We start from the raw sequence: 19334 nt of genomic DNA on the forward strand, positions 1-19334 counted from the left end.
TATCGCGCCCAACGTCAGTGCCTATACGTTAGCGTACTACGACGCGGCTTTTAAACAAAGGAGTAACGAGTGTGATACTATCACTGCTGGACTAGATCATTGGTTTTCTCATGCAGTGGTTCATCGTGTAAATCTGGTCATGACAGGTTTTGCAACTGCGCAAACGTTTGACAAGCTGGGTTTACACGGAGATCAGTTGCTCCGCTCGCTGTGAACACAGCATCTGTTCACAGTGACGCCTTGTAGCCTTGTGACGCCTACGGTGCAGCGGTTGACGCATACGTTTGACGACTCGAATTTGACGGAGGTTTAAGCACCCCAGCGGTTAACGAGATCGATGCAGCAGCAGCAGCCAGTCGGTTGTTGAGTGGGAGTGGCGGAAGCACCGGAATTGGTCACCCGTTGTTTTCCAGTTGTTTTCTGTGGCATGGTTGGTTGTTTGTGGAAGCCTTTTTTGCGGATTGCGACGAACTCCGCTCACTTCGAGCAGCTCTTGTTTGTGACCCGGTGTGCTGCCTCACACTTGGCTTTTTGCTCCACAGTGCTCAAACGGTTCCAAATTGGGCCCTGATTAGCCCCCAAAATTTAGTGAGAAACTGACTTGGCACAAACCATTTGAAGTTTATATGGGAATTACTATGGAAAAAACATAATTTTGGTTCATATCTATCTCAAAATTCACCAGTTCACTTTACTTTAAAAAATGATAGCTTAGCTTGTTCATTTTCTCAGCTACAACTTTGTTGAAGACCAGTTTTCGATCAAATGTAAGGATCAAAAGTTATTAATGATTCAAGTCACTATTGTCTTATGATTATGCTCAATCAACTGTTCAGCAGGCAACATTGGTGTTTATGGCGCGTAGAATAGAGGACAAAAATCATGGCTACTATGTCACACTGCAAAATACAGTGTTGCCCTCAATACAGTTGCTTAATCTTGCCATACGATTATCAATCTCTTAAACAATTAATAACTATTTAATTTGACGTTTGGCTGAAAAACGATTTTGTCCAAAGTTGTAGCTGATGAAAATTCACATAAGAATAGCAATAGAATTTGTTAACAGTACAATATGTAAAAAGGCTAGAAGACGATGAACAAAAAGTTTTGTTTTCCCATAGTAATTTGTTACTGCCTAGCCAGAAGGGCTAGACTAAAGGTTCCCCTAACCTCTGGTCTAGCCACGGAGGTCGTCTGGGGTGGGCTACATCCGCCTCTTTTTACTGGCTAGCTCGAGCTTGAGGCCTCTCACTCTCAGGGTTGGCTTTTGTCATGGAATCGCTATCCAAGAGTCCAATCTTTAATTGATTAAACGACACACAAATTCACTTTAATCCTTTTTATTTCTTAACTAACACTAACAGTGGGTTGGGTGTGTAATGGTTGGCCGGCCGGCTGCTGAGGGGACACGTGGTCGCGGGCGAGTGGTCGGCGGGGGGACCGTGACGATACTGGGCGCCGTCGTCTGGTTGGGTGCGCTCAGGGAACCAGTCAGTGTGATTGACCGTGGTTCGGGCTACGGCCAGGGTTACCGTCGGGCGTGGCTCACACAGGGAAACAGCACGCGATGTCGGGATGAGCGTCGTCGGTTTAACCTCAAAACTCGAGAGCCGGCTTGGATTGCCGAGATTTGGTCCACAAGGGGGTAACACTGGGAGCTAGCGTGGGTCTTCGCGTCCTGATTGGCGACAAAACACAAGCCGATAAACTTCAGGATACGCGCGGTACAGACTAACCCCTTTGGTTCCGTGGATGTCTGGGGAAAAACGGCCACAATCGCTCACGAGGTTCTAGCTTCGTCTCCTTAATTTTGCACGATGATCTGTTCACTTCCGTGGTACTTTGGAAAAAGCCTCGATTGTTGCTCTTGTCCCAGTAGCTAGCCGTTCTTTTCCTATTAGTCCTATATCTACCCGCGACAATCCAATAACCGTCTCCTGCAACAATTTTAACGTGTTTTTGTGTGTACTAAATGTGTATTTTAACAAACTTTGTTCTTGCTTTTATTATACAAATATATAACATTTTAATTTGTAACTTGCAGGTAACTTGTATATTCCTAACAAGAAGTTTATATTAACTTTCATATTTATTTTTAGACATATACACATAATAATTAGACATTTAACAATTAATCATTGAAATTTAAATACGAATAGGTTTTTATTCGGCAAGCAAGTTGGGATATTACGTCGCAACGGTAACAAATTTCCATATAAACTTTAAATGGTTTGTGCCAAGTCAGTTTCTTATCAAATGAGTTTAAACGTTCGGAGGCTAATCAGGACCCGATTTAAAGCCGTTTAAACACTGTGGAGTGAAAATTTCAAATTTTGCATCAGTCTAATGTATAATCTCCAGCAAGCCGTCCGGGAATCCCTTCACGAAGAACGGTGGAAGTTTCTCCTTCCTTTCCACCTTCGGTTCACCGCCATTTTCCAATATGGCGTAACGGTTGTTCGCCAGCAGCTTCTTCGATGCCAACTGAGCGTCGGTGGCGTCTGATTGGGTTCGTTTCCCGGTCGGAATCAAACCCAGCCACCTCCAGCATGGTCTTATTTATAGCTGTGCCTTTACCAACTGAGCTAAGGGAGTCCCAAGATCTGTCAGCTTCCTGGAACTCTTAGAACTTTTTTGTAATGTTCTAAAAATTTTCCTCAAGTTTTCTGAACCTCTGTGAAGTTGTCTGGACTTCTTTCAAATTCTCTAGATATCCCGGAAATTCTCAGAACCTCTAGAAAGTTCCTGCATCTTCTCTGAAGTATTGCAGAATTTTTCTGTACTTCCTCAATGGTCCAGTAGTCTGTTGATGAAAGTTCTCTGAAATTCTCGGAATTTATATTCAATCCTCGTAGCTTCCTGAAGTCTTAGGAGCCTCGTATAAGTTTCCACAATTCTCCTGATGATGTTCTTATATGTCTAGTGACCTGGTCAGATCTCCCTATAGGTGGATAAATTCAAGTTGTTTTAAACTCATTAGAATCCATTATCAAAATCCTTGAATGTATATATAAACCAAAAAAAAACATATATCGCCATATTTTTCGAATCGAATAATCAATTTGAAAATCCTACAGTTAACTTTGTGACAGCTTTGTGAAACGTATGGTTCCGGAAGAATTTTAATCAGTAATTTATCTTTAATTATTTTCAATAAAATAAACAAAACCAAATCCTGCATAACTCTCCAAGAACAAATCCCATTCTGGACTCTGGATGTTTACTCAAACTTCATCGCCACATATTTGTTCAGACCAAGTCATCTATTCAAAACGAATACCATTATACCAACTATCCATCCTGTCAACCGGACCAGTTCTATGCACCAGAGCTACGGCTAGCCGGCGGTGACGAGGGAGAAGAAGTTAGAAAGAAAACCACTTTTCACTATATAAAGTGAACCCCACCCAGATCTTCAGACCGACGAAGTCCGTACGGGTAGGTACGTGGACGAACGACACAAATCACCGGAGGCTATCTCTCGCACTGTATCCTCCTACATTCTACATTCGTCAGATTGGGATATTACTCTCCGAGTGTCGTCACCGGAATTGGATTCTAAGAAAATTTCTACCCCCCTCAACCGACCCTCGGTTGTCCTATGCTTCTCGCAATCGGAATAGAATATTGGCCACCCACCACAGGCGCAAACACAAGAGGTAAGTAAATATCTTATTGTCAGAGAGATTGAAAAGAGTGCCCATGAGGTAGTAAAGCAAATATTTTGGTTCCTGTGGTGGATGGTAGGTGGTCTGCCAGTCGTGATGCCATGCGATTAATTACCTCCTGTTGTTTTAGGTGTAGTATAGTTATCCTGCAGAAGTGTCATGATACGGGACTGAAATCGGCATGAAAGTAATTAGGTGATGAGTATGAGTAGGGGGTTGCGTGTGTCTCAAGTGTGTAGCTCTTGACATATGCAACTTTCAAGCATACCATTATGGCGGAGATCATTCTAATAAACGTGAAAAGCAGTCAGTGGTGCAGCCATGACTGATGAGGATAATTTATGGTACTATTGTCGCATCTCTCATGCCTGCTCGTTACTTTTCCGAGCCATAAATCACAAGCACCAGGTCCGGGGAAACTGTTCATACGGCATGGAACGCTGCCAGGTGTGACCACAATTTGAGTTGTCCTTTTCTGACATAGGACGACAGCGCGGTTATTCTGCGACACACAGGCACAGGACATGCATGCCTACATGGTCCCCATAGAATAGGATCATACCTACTGGGAAGGTGCTTTTGAAATAGAATTCCTGAGAAGGCTGGTAGGCCCAGTTGACATCGCTTTAAGGGTATGTTTGAATTGGTCGGAATATTGAAAATGCTTTAAGGTAATGTATTCTAGAAAGGATGTTTCCACATGTTTATTCAGTTATGAATGGCTTAAAGTCTCTAACTAACCTACTAACTAACTGTTCTATACTGATCCATCACTGAATTTCCCATTAATTCATCGGAAAACCCTTTCATCATATGATTCATGAAGGCACCGCCCAGAGAGGTCCAACCCACACCTTCGAGCCATTCATATTCATTGGAAAGGATGGAAATGTTCGCGTGTCGAGTGTTCAATAAGCAACCCATTCGTTCATACTCACGTTTGCTACTCGCGGGTCGTCTTCATGTCCATGTTGTTCAGCCTATCATCATTGAACCGGAAAGAAAACATACACCTTCCTACCCCGACATATTGCACGGTAGCGTGATGTTCAATCGACAGATGAACCGACCGTACCTTGCTAGTCGACTATTCTGCTAACGATAATAACACGTGGCACGCACTTATTTACTCAACGGTCGGTGCTGTCTCGTTTAGCACCACTCCGACCGAATGATGAAAAGGGGTGGCGTGTCCGGATGGATGCTATTGAATGGAGGGTTCCATTCAAAGAAGATGAGCGTTTATTCCAGTGGCCATCAACGACATTTCGAGTGCCCCACAGAGATTTCGTCGAAAGTGGATCACGTGGAAGATTGAGGTTTTAACCCTATTCGTAGGAAATCATGACCGCATTTGTAGAACCACAGCCACGATATGTTTCTAGGTGCTCTTCTATAATTTGAGTTTCGTTAATGTTTTTAATGTGTATATGCTATAAATCTGAAAAATGTGTACAATTTGGAGAAAAAGTTCCGTGCTTTGCCAAAGATAGACTAGATTTTTTTTTTTAAATGGGCATGCTAAGTTGCTTAAGTAGATAAAATCTTTACACTTACTTAGATTCATTGGAATCTGAGCGGGTGCTGCCAACAACTGGTGGAGTTGGCTTTAAATCCTTAAACTTTATAATATGCCAATGTGATGTGCACCAATAGAAAGAAGACATGATTTACATTGATTTCCAATCAATTGGTATGAATATAGTCACTAATATATGCTACTAGAAGTGAAACACTGCGAGACGTTATAACGCGACCTAAAAATAGCATTTTTCGACTTTAGGTCTTATAATATTAAAAAAACACAAACACATGTATAATAGGAAATGTCTATTATTATGTCATTTATTAAGCTACACTTTACTAGAAAATCATATGAATGTTCTTGTATATTTGGAATTGTATTTTGAATTTTGAAACATTTCCTCTGCATGTAAGGAAACTGAATATCTTCTAATATTATGAATATCAATGTGTTGAAGCTTTTATTATGAATGGAGCAACACAAATTAACCATACAACCAGCAACTCATGGATCCCTTCTTCTAATTTTATTTTTTCTTTTATTTAACGTCGGTCTCTGTTCCGCTATCTAGTGCCAATCACCGACGGACATCGATTGCCATCCATGGGATCCCAGATCAATTTCAACCTATTATTATCAGTGAATCCAAACACATAGAGCAACCAACGATACAGACAAAACGGTTGCTACGACTACCATGACAAACTCGCTCTGTAACATAGCTCGATCGTAGTGGCAGAAGGGTAATGCAAGGGACTGGCACGCCGCAATCTTTTCGTAGACAGCATACAAAACTACAAGGGACAGCCCTATAGGGTTGTACGCAATGGTGACGTAGGGCTACGTGGTCTTATTCAATAAATCTTACTTGTTAACTGCAGCAGGAGCTTGTGTTTTGTGTAGCAATAGGAATTTGAGCGGGGTACTCTCTGTTTATACTCTTTAGTATGACGCGCTTGACATAGATGGCCCACAGCGACTCACAAAGAGCTACTGATTCCGATCAATAGCTGTGCGGCTTCTTTCTCCTACTATGGTCAGCTCACTGCTTGCAGGCAGTTTTTCGTTGCGCTGGGGAGAACCACCACTCACCACGCGGTGATTGAATAAACACCGTTTGGTGAGACCGGATGGAATTCAACTTTGAAATCTGTGTTAGGGGATTCGCTTTTCGCAGTCAATCGGTGATTTTTTTAGTTATCATTGCAACAGTTGTACATTCACGCAATTTTCAATAGTGACATTTTGAATAATTATGAACCTATCGATTGGCGCATAAAGAATTAAAATCCATCATCACTGGATCAAAATCAGACCACTTTCATGCCGTGACCGACGTTGATTTTTGAAATTGCATCTTGATAGAGCTGAAACTAGGCGTAACAGCTTTTGTAAACAATGACTTCTCTCGATGATTTTTAGGAATTCAAGGCACGCCCACGCAAACCAACATTACCATCGGGTAGAGTAAGTCTGACCCTACCTGATGGTGATGTTGATTTGCGTGGTGTCCAAAATCTGCTGCTTCCTCCATAACGAACTACTCGCCTCGAAAATCGTCACAAGAAGGGCTTTGGCAAATGCGGATAAATACTACTGGACTGATAAATGAGGAGCATGAATTCCAATTTCTGAAAACTGGAGCATTGCAGACCATCAGAACTCTTGGTTACTATAGCCAGACGGACCCAATCGAGCTTTTTGTGGACGCGTCTCCGATAGGGCTAGGAGCAGTCTTAATGCAATACGATAATCAGCTAGCTGCACGGATCATCGCGTGTGCCTCCAAATCTCTGACTCCAACCGAGAAAAGGTACCCTCAAACACACAAAGAAGCACTGGCTGTAGTCTGGGGAGTAGAGCGGTTCTCCACATATCTTCTTAGTAGGTCCTTTGTTATCAGAACGGATGCTGAAGCGAACCAATTCATTTTCAATGGCAGCCATCGCCTAGGTAAGCGAGCATTGTCTAGAGCTGATGCATGGGCACTTAGGCTGCAACCGTTCGATTTTACCATCGAAAGGGTACCAGGAAGCATGAACGTTGCTGACGCTTTGTCGAGACTTATCCATCAGACACAGCAGCCAGTTCCAGTAGAAGAAGACAACGATAATCACTTTTTGTACGCTCTTGATACGGGCTGCATGGATATCACCTGGGGAGAAATCGAAAAACAAACAGAAGGAGACAATGAGTTACGGAAGGTGCGTACAGCTCTTCAGTGTAGCTTTTGGCCTGGAGATATGTATACAGAAATACGAAGCTCAAAGAAAGAATCTGAGATTCCTTGGATTCCTCATTTTCAAGGACGATAGAGCTGTCTTGCCCGAATCTATGCGCCTAAAGGCAATGCAGTCAGCACACGGTGGGCATGTTAGTGTAGGAGCAACGAAGAAAATAATGCGGCAGTTTTTCTGGTGGCCCGGTATGTCTACAGCAGTTGAAAACTTCGTAAAGGAATGTGAAACATGCATGCAGTTGTCCAAAAAAAATCCTCCAATTCCGTTATCCAGCAGAGTTCTTCCGGACGGTCAATGGGAGGTTATTCAAATAGACTTTTTGGCAATGCCAGGCTACGGAAACGGTGAGTTTTTGATTGTCATCGATACTTACTCTAGATACTTGAATGTAGCTGAGATGAAACATACGGATGCTGAGAAACGAATGCAGCGCTACGTGGAATTTTCCGGCTGTGGGGATGTCCGCTAATAATTCAAAGTGACAATGGGCCACCATTCCAAAGCACTAACTTCACTAAGTGTTGGGAAGATAAAGGTGTTAAGGTAAGAAAAGCAATACCGTTAAGTCCTCAGACAAATGGAGCAGTAGAGAGGCAGAATCAGGGCATTATAAAAGCGTTAGCAGCATCAAAGTTGGAAGGTTCCAATTGGCGACATGCACTTGAACAGTACGTTCACCATCACAATACGATGGTTCCACATTCCAGATTGGGTATTACTCCTTTCGAATTGATGGTAGGATGGAAATTTCGAGGCACTTTCCCTAGCCTGTGGGATCAATCCAAATCGGGGTTAGATCGTACCGATGTTGCTGAACGTGATGCTCATGCAAAGCTACAAAGCAAGAAGTATGCAGATTATTCACGAGGCGCTAAAGATTCTACTACATTTCGTGGAAGCTCAGGAAATTCTGGTGAGGTTCAAGAAAGACTCATCCTCAAAAATCATAATGTAGATATATCCATAGAGGTAAGGGCCCATGCATTAATTATGATTATTGACGATGAGTCTTTCTTGAACCTCACCAGAATTTCCTGAGCTTCCACGAAATGCTTGTTACTTCCTAAACATCACTGATGTTATCCTAAACATCTCTAAGCTGATCTTTTTGATGTTACCGGAACACCTCTGAAATTCACTGATCTTTTATGAAATTCAAAATTTCACTGAAGTTCTGTGAACTTCTCAGAGAACTTCCGAAAGGACCCAGGAGTTGTGGTGTCCAAAATCTGCTGCTTCCTCCATAACGAACTACTCGCCTCGAAAATCGTCACAAGAATGCCGTTCCATCAAAGAGCACAAGATGAGTTCGCTTGTCCTCACACGCATTCTCTTTCCCTCTTGATGCTAAACCCTTACTCGATAGTTTCTATCTCACTCTCCCTCTCTCTGTCTTATTCCAAAAATGCTATCTTCCGGAAATACTTTTTCCTCGACTGTATCCAAGAAATATTTCTTCCTAATAATATTATTTTCATAGGGTTAGAGAAACGTCATCAGATCACTGTGAAATATTTCTTCCTAACAATTGGTTTGGGAAAAATGAGATCATCTTATTTACTTGTATGCCATAAACATCATTTACATTTCAAGTCTTTATTGCTCAGTTTCATTTAATTACTTCCTTACTTCGTACTCTACAGCTGCTTGCAGGCAGCCTTTCATTGTGTACTGGAGAACAATGTTCAACGTCACGCGCTGGAAGCACTGCTGCTGTTGCAGCTGATGCCGACGACCGGACACCACCACACACGGAGATTGGAACTGAATCCGATCAACGGTTGAGGCCAGCCTTGATGCGTGCAATTTTCAATAGTGACATTTTGAAAAATGATAAAGTCTTGACTTAAACAGATGCGTAGGAATATTTCTGATCAATTGGTGATAAAATTATTGAAATTGGGCCAGGGGCAGCTGACTTATTAACGTTCAAAATCAAGGTTGCAAAGACTCATTTCAGCTAAAATAATGTTTTTCGGAATAATAAAACCAAAAGATGGTATGATGGCATGTTTTACTTGTAACTTACAAGAAGAGGTTACAAAGTATGCGTTGGAAACATAAAACCTGTAAATTTTGCTTTCTATGAGTCACAATCAGCGATTTGCTGATCGCTGAGTGAGTGAGTGAGTGAGTGAGTGAGTTTGTGAAAAATCGCTGATTGTGACTCTCATGAAGTGAAATAAACAGGTTTAATATGTCAAACACATTCTTTGCAACCTCTTCTTGTATCCTACCAATTCAAAATTTGATCATGGCATCTAATTATTTCATAATTTAGAAAAACATTGTTTTAGCTGAAATGAGTCTTTGCAACCTTGTTCAAAATGTTTCAAAATTTTGTTCCATTTTCGGTCTTCATAAAGTGTACCCCCATATAGAAATCCCAGACGTAGTACTACGTCAAAAGTGAAAACAAAGCCATCAAAGCTAGGCCCAAGCAAGGGCCCACGGTTATGCTCGCTATGGTTACTTGTTATTAGTAGAGATAGGGGTGTCACTTCCCTGGGATAATGATAAATTTCTTGCCTGCTTTGTTCCAATATACATGGATGATGACATAGCTTGATCTGAATCAAGAAAAGACATAACAAAAAAATTCCCAAATTCCTTCTACCGCCCCGAGTGAGCTGTGTCACACGGGCTGCTTGTTATGAAAAAAAAAAAGATGATGATTATTTCATTATTGCTTTCCACTTCTGACACAGCGTTATCATAAGTTCGTTGATCGCTTGTCATTTTGTCATTTGGAGATATTATTGATTCCTTGATTTCTGTACCAGTTATTTTTATTGAGAAGAAAAGACAGTACTCGAAAAAAAATACAACGGACAAAAATGATTACCAAAAATTGATTTAAGTCGGATATTTTTGAAACTCTCAGGAAATACATTAACAAATATTAGCTATGTTTTTGCAAACTTGCTTAATTCAACTCCCTCTCCTAGGTTAAATGCCCGCACCTTGGACTTAACGCTACCCATCAGATCCTGTGCAACACTTGCGCCATCTTTTTTACACACTATCATCCACTCTTTCTTCAAATCCTTGTCGTTTTTGAAGACCTTCCCTGTTTTCCGGAGCTTGCCCTTCTTAATCACCCAGGCGATGCCAGATCCGGCCAAAACAGAGTGTCACCTTCGTGGGATCAGAGAAAGGACAACAGGCACTTTTGGAGGCATTCTTCTTTATATATTTGGCCGTTGATGGTGCCGGTCGTTATGTAGGGCTTGCTGAATTTGGCGCACCCACAGATCGCCTGCCACACTAAGTACTTCTGGGAAAATTTGACAACCTTCTTCTTCCGGAACATAGAGATGAACTAGCCTAAGGCTAAGAATCTCTTTAATAAAGATTAAAAAAAAATCTTCCGGAACTTCTCCGGAACAACCAGGCTGGACTTGCCGACGAAAAACTCCAGACCGGGGATCTGCTTGGCGTCCGCTTTAACGTACATCTCGTCGCCCATTACGATGCATTTTGGCTGCACCAACCATTCGCGGTACAGCTTCCTGGCGCGGGATTTGGCCACCGTATTCTGTTTATCGGTTCGGTTAGGCGTCTTCCTAACCTTGAAGACATGCAGTCCGGCCCGCTTCATTGTCTTCTGGACGAACCAGACGGAAAAATTGACCTTCTTGACCATGTACCGAATCGAAAGGTTCGAATTGCGCTTGAAGTAATCTCTCACCTTCCTTGCGTTCACGGGGTTGGTCTTCTTCGCCTTTCTTCCTCTGCTAGCTCGCCGCTGGCTCGTCTAGGTCTCCTTGAACGATTTTACCACACGGGACACGGTCGAATTATCAATTCCAAACTGTTTCGCGATCCACCTGTGGGACTTTCCTGGATTTTCCACGATAGCTCCCATAATTTTTTTTTTCGATGCACTTCTTATTTGGAAAGCACCATTTGACAGATTGTGACGAGATTTTGCACATGTAGACATTACACTTAAAACTAGTTTTGCTCAAAATTTCATAAATTTTTACTCATGCAATACCTCCCCCAAGAATTGTTGGTGTTTTTTAACCATAAGTACATTAGGACGCCTTATTAAAAAAAAATCATGTTGGTAACAAAAATTTATAGATTATGGAAGGCTTAGGCGTTGAACAGAAATTTTGAAGTTATCTAAGATATTTCTACAAATTAAAATGGCACCCAACAATTTAAAAAAAATAATACCGCAAAATCATTAATTTTTAATCATCTATTAACGTATACAATTATCGCATTCTGTTAAGCTCTGAATAAAATTAGTTGATGTGTTTACTTTTGGCTTTGGACACAGCAATACTTGTTCTTTCAGTGTCGATCACGCTATCGACGGTTTTTTACTCGATCACGGTATTGTTTTCATGCGCATTGTTAATTGCTTTAGCTCGGTTAGTGCATTTTTTCCATCGCCGTTGGAGCAAAATTTTCGACAATAATGGTTGAAATAAAACAAACTTTGTGTTTTGCCTATCCAGATGGGAGTTTAAAGCCCAACATGGGCGAGACTTCAAACTTCGTTAATTCATTGGCGAATCATGGTGACATATACACCACATATAGAATTGCTGAGGAGAAGGCGATCTTCATTAAATTTAAATCTGATGCGAGTATGCATTATACCCTGGTGTATAACCCGGAGCAACTAACTTTCCAATATGCTAATGGAAAGGCAGTGAAGATACGAATATCGCTTGCCAGGGGCAACGTGCAATACGTGCGAGTGTACGATCTGCCACCAGAATCTAATGTTGGTCCAAGCAAAATATGGAAAAGTGAAGCGTGTTATTCGAGAAAAATTTCCTGTTGCATTGAGCCTCAATATTTTCACAGGAGTGCGAGTGCGATGTGGATAAGGAGATTCCCTCCTCGCTTAGTTTCTTCAATCGAAAGGGGAATATATTATATTCGGGGAATAAGGATAAATGCTTCCTATGTACGGCGGAGGGATTAATTCCTGCCCCAAGCGCATGGCCCGTAAACAGCAGCAGCAGCTTGAAAAACAACCGGATATGGACAACAAGTAAAATCGCTGGTGTTGTGGCTAGAAGTGCATCATCGGACAGCAGCAGTCAGGAAACATTCGCTTGGATTTTTTTTACTCAAGCTCAACATGGTATACGTTTTCGTGAAGACTGGTAAATACACTTAAAAAATTTAACATTTTGTTAAGATCGAAAAGATCAAAAGAAAAAATAGATCTTTCCGATCTTTTCGTCGACAAAGAATCGATCCGAAAAAGCGGAAATCGCGATGAAAAAGATCGATCTTCCAAAGATCGATCCAAGATCGCACAATCCTATTGTGTAGTTTTTGGAATGAACTGCGCAGTGAGATTAGATCACTCTACACTGATGGGAGCGACATAAAAGCTCAAGAACACTCTGCAGAGAACTCACAGAAGCTCACTCCAGAGAACACTGGAGTGGGAGAATTGGTTGGTGCTCGGGATATAGAGCAAGTGCAATTGCGAATGATTTGACGCTCCGATTCCATTTTCTATTCTATGTTGGCGTTGACGACTGTCAGGTATAAGCACTCATACATAGGAATTCCAGTGAAAACTAGAAGTATGAGTTCTCATTGCAAGACAGCCTATATTACATGATATAAGCCATAGTCTGTACGGGGTATTAGAGCCGGGAGAATATCTTTGCTCCAACGGTGTTTCTCAATTTCTACTTTGTGATTCCCAAAACTGCCCTTCTCAGCATAATTGTCCTAGCAGCAAACTGAAAAAAGCACTGTTCTAGATTTTTACTTTCACTATGAGCTTTATGCATATTTTTGACGTAGGATTACGTCTTTCGGCAACATATTGGGGGTGCAATTTCAAAAAACCAAAATCGACCGCGTTACGAAAAGTGGTCAGGTTTTGGCCACTTATAACTCTGTCAAAAGCAGATGGGTTTCAATTCGAAACAAGCCAATCGATTGAAAATTTTTCTACAAATCTGCTAAAATAAACACTTTAATAATTTTCAATAGGTTGAAAATTACAAAAATGTCCAACTGTGGCAATGGTGATCAAAATTATCACCGATTGCCTGCAAAAAGCACTTTCCCTAACACAGATTTCAAAATCGAATTCCATCCGGCCTCCCGAACGGTGTTTATTCAATCACCGTGTGTGGTGGTGTCCAGTCGGTCGTCATCATCAGCAGCAGTGCTTTCGGCGCGTGGCGTTGAACATTGTTGTCCAGTACACAACGAAAGGCTGCCCGCAAGCAACGAGCTCCATTCACCGAAGAAGGAGGAAGAAGTCGCACCGCTACTGATCGGAATCAGTTGCTCGTCGTGAGCCGTTGAAGGCCATATATGCCAAGCGTGTCACTCTCGTTTCAAACAACATACAACTCGCCAGTCTCATCCGTGTTGAACATCCTAATAGCTCAGCATAACTGAACCATCACGACAAAACGGTTCTTTTCAGGAGAGTTAATTTTTATTGAACGTTCGCTCACCTTGCTGCCAGTCACATCACTCCAAAGCTCTTTGATAATGTACCCAGCAACCAAACGTTCGTGGTCAAATGCGTAAAAGTATTGAAAATGGAATATTTCTGTCAAAGATGCCTTCTAAATTTATTCACCTTTGCATACGTATATCTGATAAAGAGTCACTAATTGTTGAGATATTGTTTAAAATATAATACTGCTTCTTGATTCTAAATTCGTTCTACGAGTTTCAATTCCGTCCTAACGCATTGAAACGCCATTAAATTTCCTTTGTCCTACGGATAAACGTAGAAAAAGGGAATTCGCTAGGAGCGCTTCTTTTGTTTTGAGAACAATGAGCGTAAATATTCATACAATGCGCTCTAACAAGATTTATGTTGTAGTTAATGAACTAACGCATCGGAACAAACATATTATTGATTTGTGCATTGTGAAATCATTGATATTATTGATCTTTTCTGATCGATAGAACAGAAATGGGCGATTACGACGAAGTAGCGCTCTACCCTATTGAATAAACCAAAAAAATCATGCGCTGTGTGCACGAAAATGCGTAATTTTGTCATCAGAAAACGAGGCGTTTCCGTGAAGGGAAAAAGTAGTTTCCCAAACACAGTCGCCGAATATTGATACCGAGCACGTAATCCTACGTCAAATCTTGGATACACCCTCTTACTTTTTTCCTTAATTGTTTTCCGTTGATCTTGTTTTCCGTGCTGAGTACCAATGCTACCGACGCCAGGGAGGCAGCTCCCACACCTGGACCATACATATCGACCCATCAACTCAGTGACCGGGGACCAACGGCTTTACTTCTGTGGGAGTTGCCTCCCTGGCGTCGGTAGCATTGGTGCTTAGCACAGAAAACAAGATCGACGGAAAAATAATCAAGGAAAAAATGTTGAATTCAGCCCTCTTTATCCGTAATACGCGTGCAAGGCTCAAACCTTTGTAGAATTTTTTATACATGACTTCTTCTTCTTCTTCCTCGCATTTCAAACTTATTGCGTATGGCATATTAGCTTATTGAGTGCTCTCAACTTAGTGTTCTAGATGCACTTCCACAGTTATTAATTGAGAGCTTTCGGTGCCTGTACCATTTTTGCATTAGTATAATTGTGTGGCAAGTACAACCATACTCTATGCCCAGGGAAATCGAGAAATTTTCCAACCCGGAAAATTCCTAGAGCGGACCGGGAATCGAACCCAGCCACCTCCAGCATGGCCTTGCTTCGTAGCTGTGCCTTTACTGACTGAGCTAAGGGAGGTTTATATAACTACTTACTACTATTAAATCAAATATTAAAAATCCATCATCACCATCGTGACAAACAATAGTTTTTTTCAGCACTACAATAATTATTAAAAAAAAAGACTTTATGACAGCTATCCATACAAAATAATCAATTGCAAACTTCGTCAAGATACATAATTTTTTAATTAATAAAAAATAAATTCATTAGATAACTGTTCAAAAGACAATGTGAAAGTAAATGTGAAATGCAATGTCTCTTAAATTTTGTAAGTGTAGTTGCACGTTTCGGCATCGAATTGAAGACATTTATTCCTTAAAAATACAATGGATTTTGTGAAGCACAGGACAATAAATGTGGTGTTCTTATTTCATCCGCGTTTCTGGTATTATATCTATGAAAATAACTTCCTCACTTCCACAATTCACACAAATATCGAGGCAGCAAAGTTAACTGCTTTAAAAATGAACACCATAGTCAAAAATGCATTTTGCTTGCTTCAGTGTCAAAGTTGAGGAAGTGAATCTATTACATCTCAAAATCAAATGCATTGTTTTACTATGCAAGCACTGTCATCTCGATATTTGTTTTGCATTGGCCAAAACTAAAATGGAAGGCCAATTAAAGTGTTTTAATTTTATTGTTAGAGTCCTTTCTAAAATGATATTTATCTGAATTACACACTTAGAAAGATTGATGTAATTTTAGGTGCTCTGAACTAACATATACGAGTGTTAATTTTGACATTATGTTAAGTCATAATAGACATGAAATTCAGCTCAATCAAACGTACTTTCGAACTTTTCAGTCTCAGAGCACTTAATGTTACCTGAAATTTTTATTTACGTCTCATCCTTTATATCAAATATGGATTCCAACACGTGTAAGATTAGTTATTTCTAAGTGCGTACAAACTAAATTGAACCAAGTAAAACTATTTCGTTATTCTGCTTCAAAAGTACGACCGTGTCTTGTGCACAACCCCCAACATGTTTTCAAAAGTTACTATTATTTTATTTGGTATCTAAAAAATTCGGAAAACTTATGAATGCATTTGATCAGAAAGTTCCAGCCATTTTAAAGTAAGCACACCTAAAGCAACCAATAAAGTAGCCCACAGAAATTAATCACCATTCTTTCAACAACTCACAATGGCCTTAATTGTGTCTTATTCTTCATTCCATACTTTTGTCACCGAGAAAATGGAACGAATGTTTTCCTGACACTTTATGATTTGCTTTTTCACCTTTTGACCCTTGGTGTGTTCGTTACAGAATGGAACATTTTTTTGCCCTTGTAGTTGGGGCACTACAATGCTATGAAAGCGATTTTCTTTAGTTGCTTTTTTCTATTTTTTTTTTTTTCGTTTTCTGTCAACCGTAGATGAAGAATGACACTTACAAAAACGCTGTGAGTTTCGGTCCATTAACAACTGAGCAGAGAGTGTTTTGTTTCACACTGAACTGGTTTTTTTTTCTGATGTCGTGCTCTGATGTGCTCGATTAAACGTAGACAGACTTTCATGTTGAACGCCATTCGCCGAGTAGAAGAGACGCATTTAGTGCGGCTTTGGGACCTGGGCGACTAATTGGTTTCCATCGGAATTGGGGTTCTTGGGCTGATATGGGAAGGACACGAAAGCTAAACAGACGGAGGAACAGTGTGATGCCGTGTTTGACTTCAATTAACGCTAATCGAATCGAGTTGAATAACGAAAGCAATCGATGTTACGCAAATATAGGCACAGCTTCTGGCACCGCCGTCGTCGCCAGTAGAAACTTATTGGCCCGCGTTAGGCCTATTAATCTCAATGTGGACTCGATAGACATCATCGATTAGCTGGCTGGGAATGAATGCCGGAACGGAAATTTGTTTTGACGAGTTGCACTTTCTCTGATGTGGTTATTTGATCCGAGCATATAGACAATCAATCTATACATCCAAGGGAGGGGGGGAAGCCTAACCCGGTAAAGGGCATGTCAAACTGCCGCGATCCGTTTTTGAACAATTAGCAAATGGTAAACTTTTCGGATTTGCTCACCGCACAATTAGTGATTGAAAATTCACGATTGCACTGATGAAGTGGGTATTGAGGTGATTTTACTTGAAATCTAGTTTCTATTCCAGTTATAGGCCCTCGATGAAGGTATCGTAATTAGCTGATGTCGGATTTCCGAATAATTAATTATTAAAAAAAATCTATCCTACGGACTGGATTACGTAGATTTGGGGACATTTTAATCAGATTTATAAACAGCAATTTACATAAGAGGCCTCAGTGTTATTCGGCTCACAACTTCGTTGAAGTAGTTAACGGCTTCATCAATGGACGAACAGAAGTCAAGCGACTGCCAATCTACCTGGGCCAGTGAGTGATTCAATGCAACGAGTCAGTTCTACGAAAGTTCAACGTGTCTTCATGGAGAACAGGAGTTGACCGATTGATGAAAGATTCCAACGCTGGATGGTCGGCGTCTAGATGTATCGGCGACACTGCCCTCTAGTGCGGTGACTTTGTTTACCAGCACAAGCAGCCGGGAGTTTCGGTCTGGTGCATGATTAATTTGCGTTAAACCATGCAGGCTGAAACCATACAAAAGAGCACAGCAGGAAGCACCCAAGTAACAATTTTGGTTTTATGCGGTTTCTGTAAACCATGATTTAGGCTTGTAGAATGCTATAAAACCTTTATAAAGTTTGCAATGCTACTTGGGCAGGCATGTACGACCGAAGAATGTCAATGGTTGGATGATCATTCGCGGAAATATTCCAAACAAGCCCAGGCTGGTTGTAGTCGCCAAATAGCAGAGCTAGATCGTTGTGATGTAATCGGGACAATTCAGCACCAATGGAACTGGTATGGTTTTCAACGCAGCTCAAATTGGATTTACGGTCAGGAGGAGGGTAATCTTCACCCATAACTGCTCAAGAGAAATGCTGACCGGAGCATGATCGAGGCAACCCAAGTATTGTAAGTTTTATTGAGGTTTTAAAGCACTCTACAAGTCTAAATCATGGTCTACAGTACCCTCATACATTCGCCGGTGGTGTAGTGGTAAGCGTGATTACCTCTCACCCCAGCAGGCCTGGGTTCAATCCCAGTCGGCGCCGCCGGGATGTTCTGAGGCATAACATCTCTGATCACGCCTTCCTTCGGATGGGAAGTAAAGCCGTTGGTCCCCGGTTCATGAGTTGATGGGTCGATAGGTAGGGTCCAGGTGTGGGAGCTGCCTTCCTGGCAGTGCTGCAAAATCTCGACAGTACACGGTGATATTGACAATTCTGCTTTGGTCACTCATTTTAGCTAAGAGTCATAGTCAAGGCAAACCATGTCAATTGTCAATGACAATGGTGTCAGTGACGAACATGTGCAGATTTGTTTATTAGCTAAATGTGTAACGAAATTAAATGACTTGAGCAAAACAATTACATGGATCCATTTTAGTGAACAAGTATCTACGTCCTGAGCTACTTGGATAACAATAATGTGACACAGAATGTACTAAATTACACTTTTTGTTACCAGGTGAATCTTTGTCATTGACGAAAAAATGAGTGAGATTTTGACGAAGGTTTTTTTGAGGATCAAGTCTGTCAGTGACTATGTGACGAACAATTTTGTCAATATCGCGCGAAAGTCTGTCAATGACAATGACAAATCTCAGCACTTCTTCCTGGCACGTTGGTAGCATTGGTGCTCAGCACGGAAAACAAGATCGACGGAAAAAAACAAACCAAAGGAAAAAAAAAGTACCCTCATACAGCCCAAATTGTTACTTGGGAACAGTTCACTCGTTTGAAAATCGCAATCAAGACGCCACCATCACGTAATTGGACTGAGAACATACTGCCAAATAATTGTGCTGGGTGAATTCGATAATCTTGCCAGGTATCGGTAAGAAATATTGCATCGTAGTTGGACTCAACAGCAGTCACGAACGTTTTGATAATTCACCACAAGTCCATCGGATAACATAGGTTGGCAATCGGAAACGGGGAGGTTCAGTGTCGGTGGTGAAGATGACTTTGCGCTGAAATTCATTTCAATAAACGCATACTTGCCTCAAATCGAAGGTTGGAAGACCCCACAAGGCCAGAACGACTACGGTGGCAGGAGTTAAGTAAACACGACTGCGTTAAGGGGCTTAGAGGCAAGTGTGGGCTGACATTTTCAGTAACGGGGCAGCTACGAT

General features: G+C 41.2%; 1 protein-coding gene across 1 annotated transcript in view; it reads left to right on the forward strand.

The window, feature by feature from the left end:
* Cow (Proteoglycan Cow) overlaps window positions 1-19334 on the forward strand; it is a 711953-nt gene that overhangs the window by 384053 nt on the left and 308566 nt on the right. The gene's annotated exons all lie outside the window — the stretch shown is intronic.

Source organism: Ochlerotatus camptorhynchus, unplaced genomic scaffold, assembly GCF_037179485.1.
Source record: "Ochlerotatus camptorhynchus isolate MF236.1 unplaced genomic scaffold, CSIRO-AGI_Acam_v1.1 ptg000371l, whole genome shotgun sequence".
Taxonomy (NCBI): Eukaryota; Metazoa; Arthropoda; class Insecta; order Diptera; family Culicidae; genus Ochlerotatus; species Ochlerotatus camptorhynchus.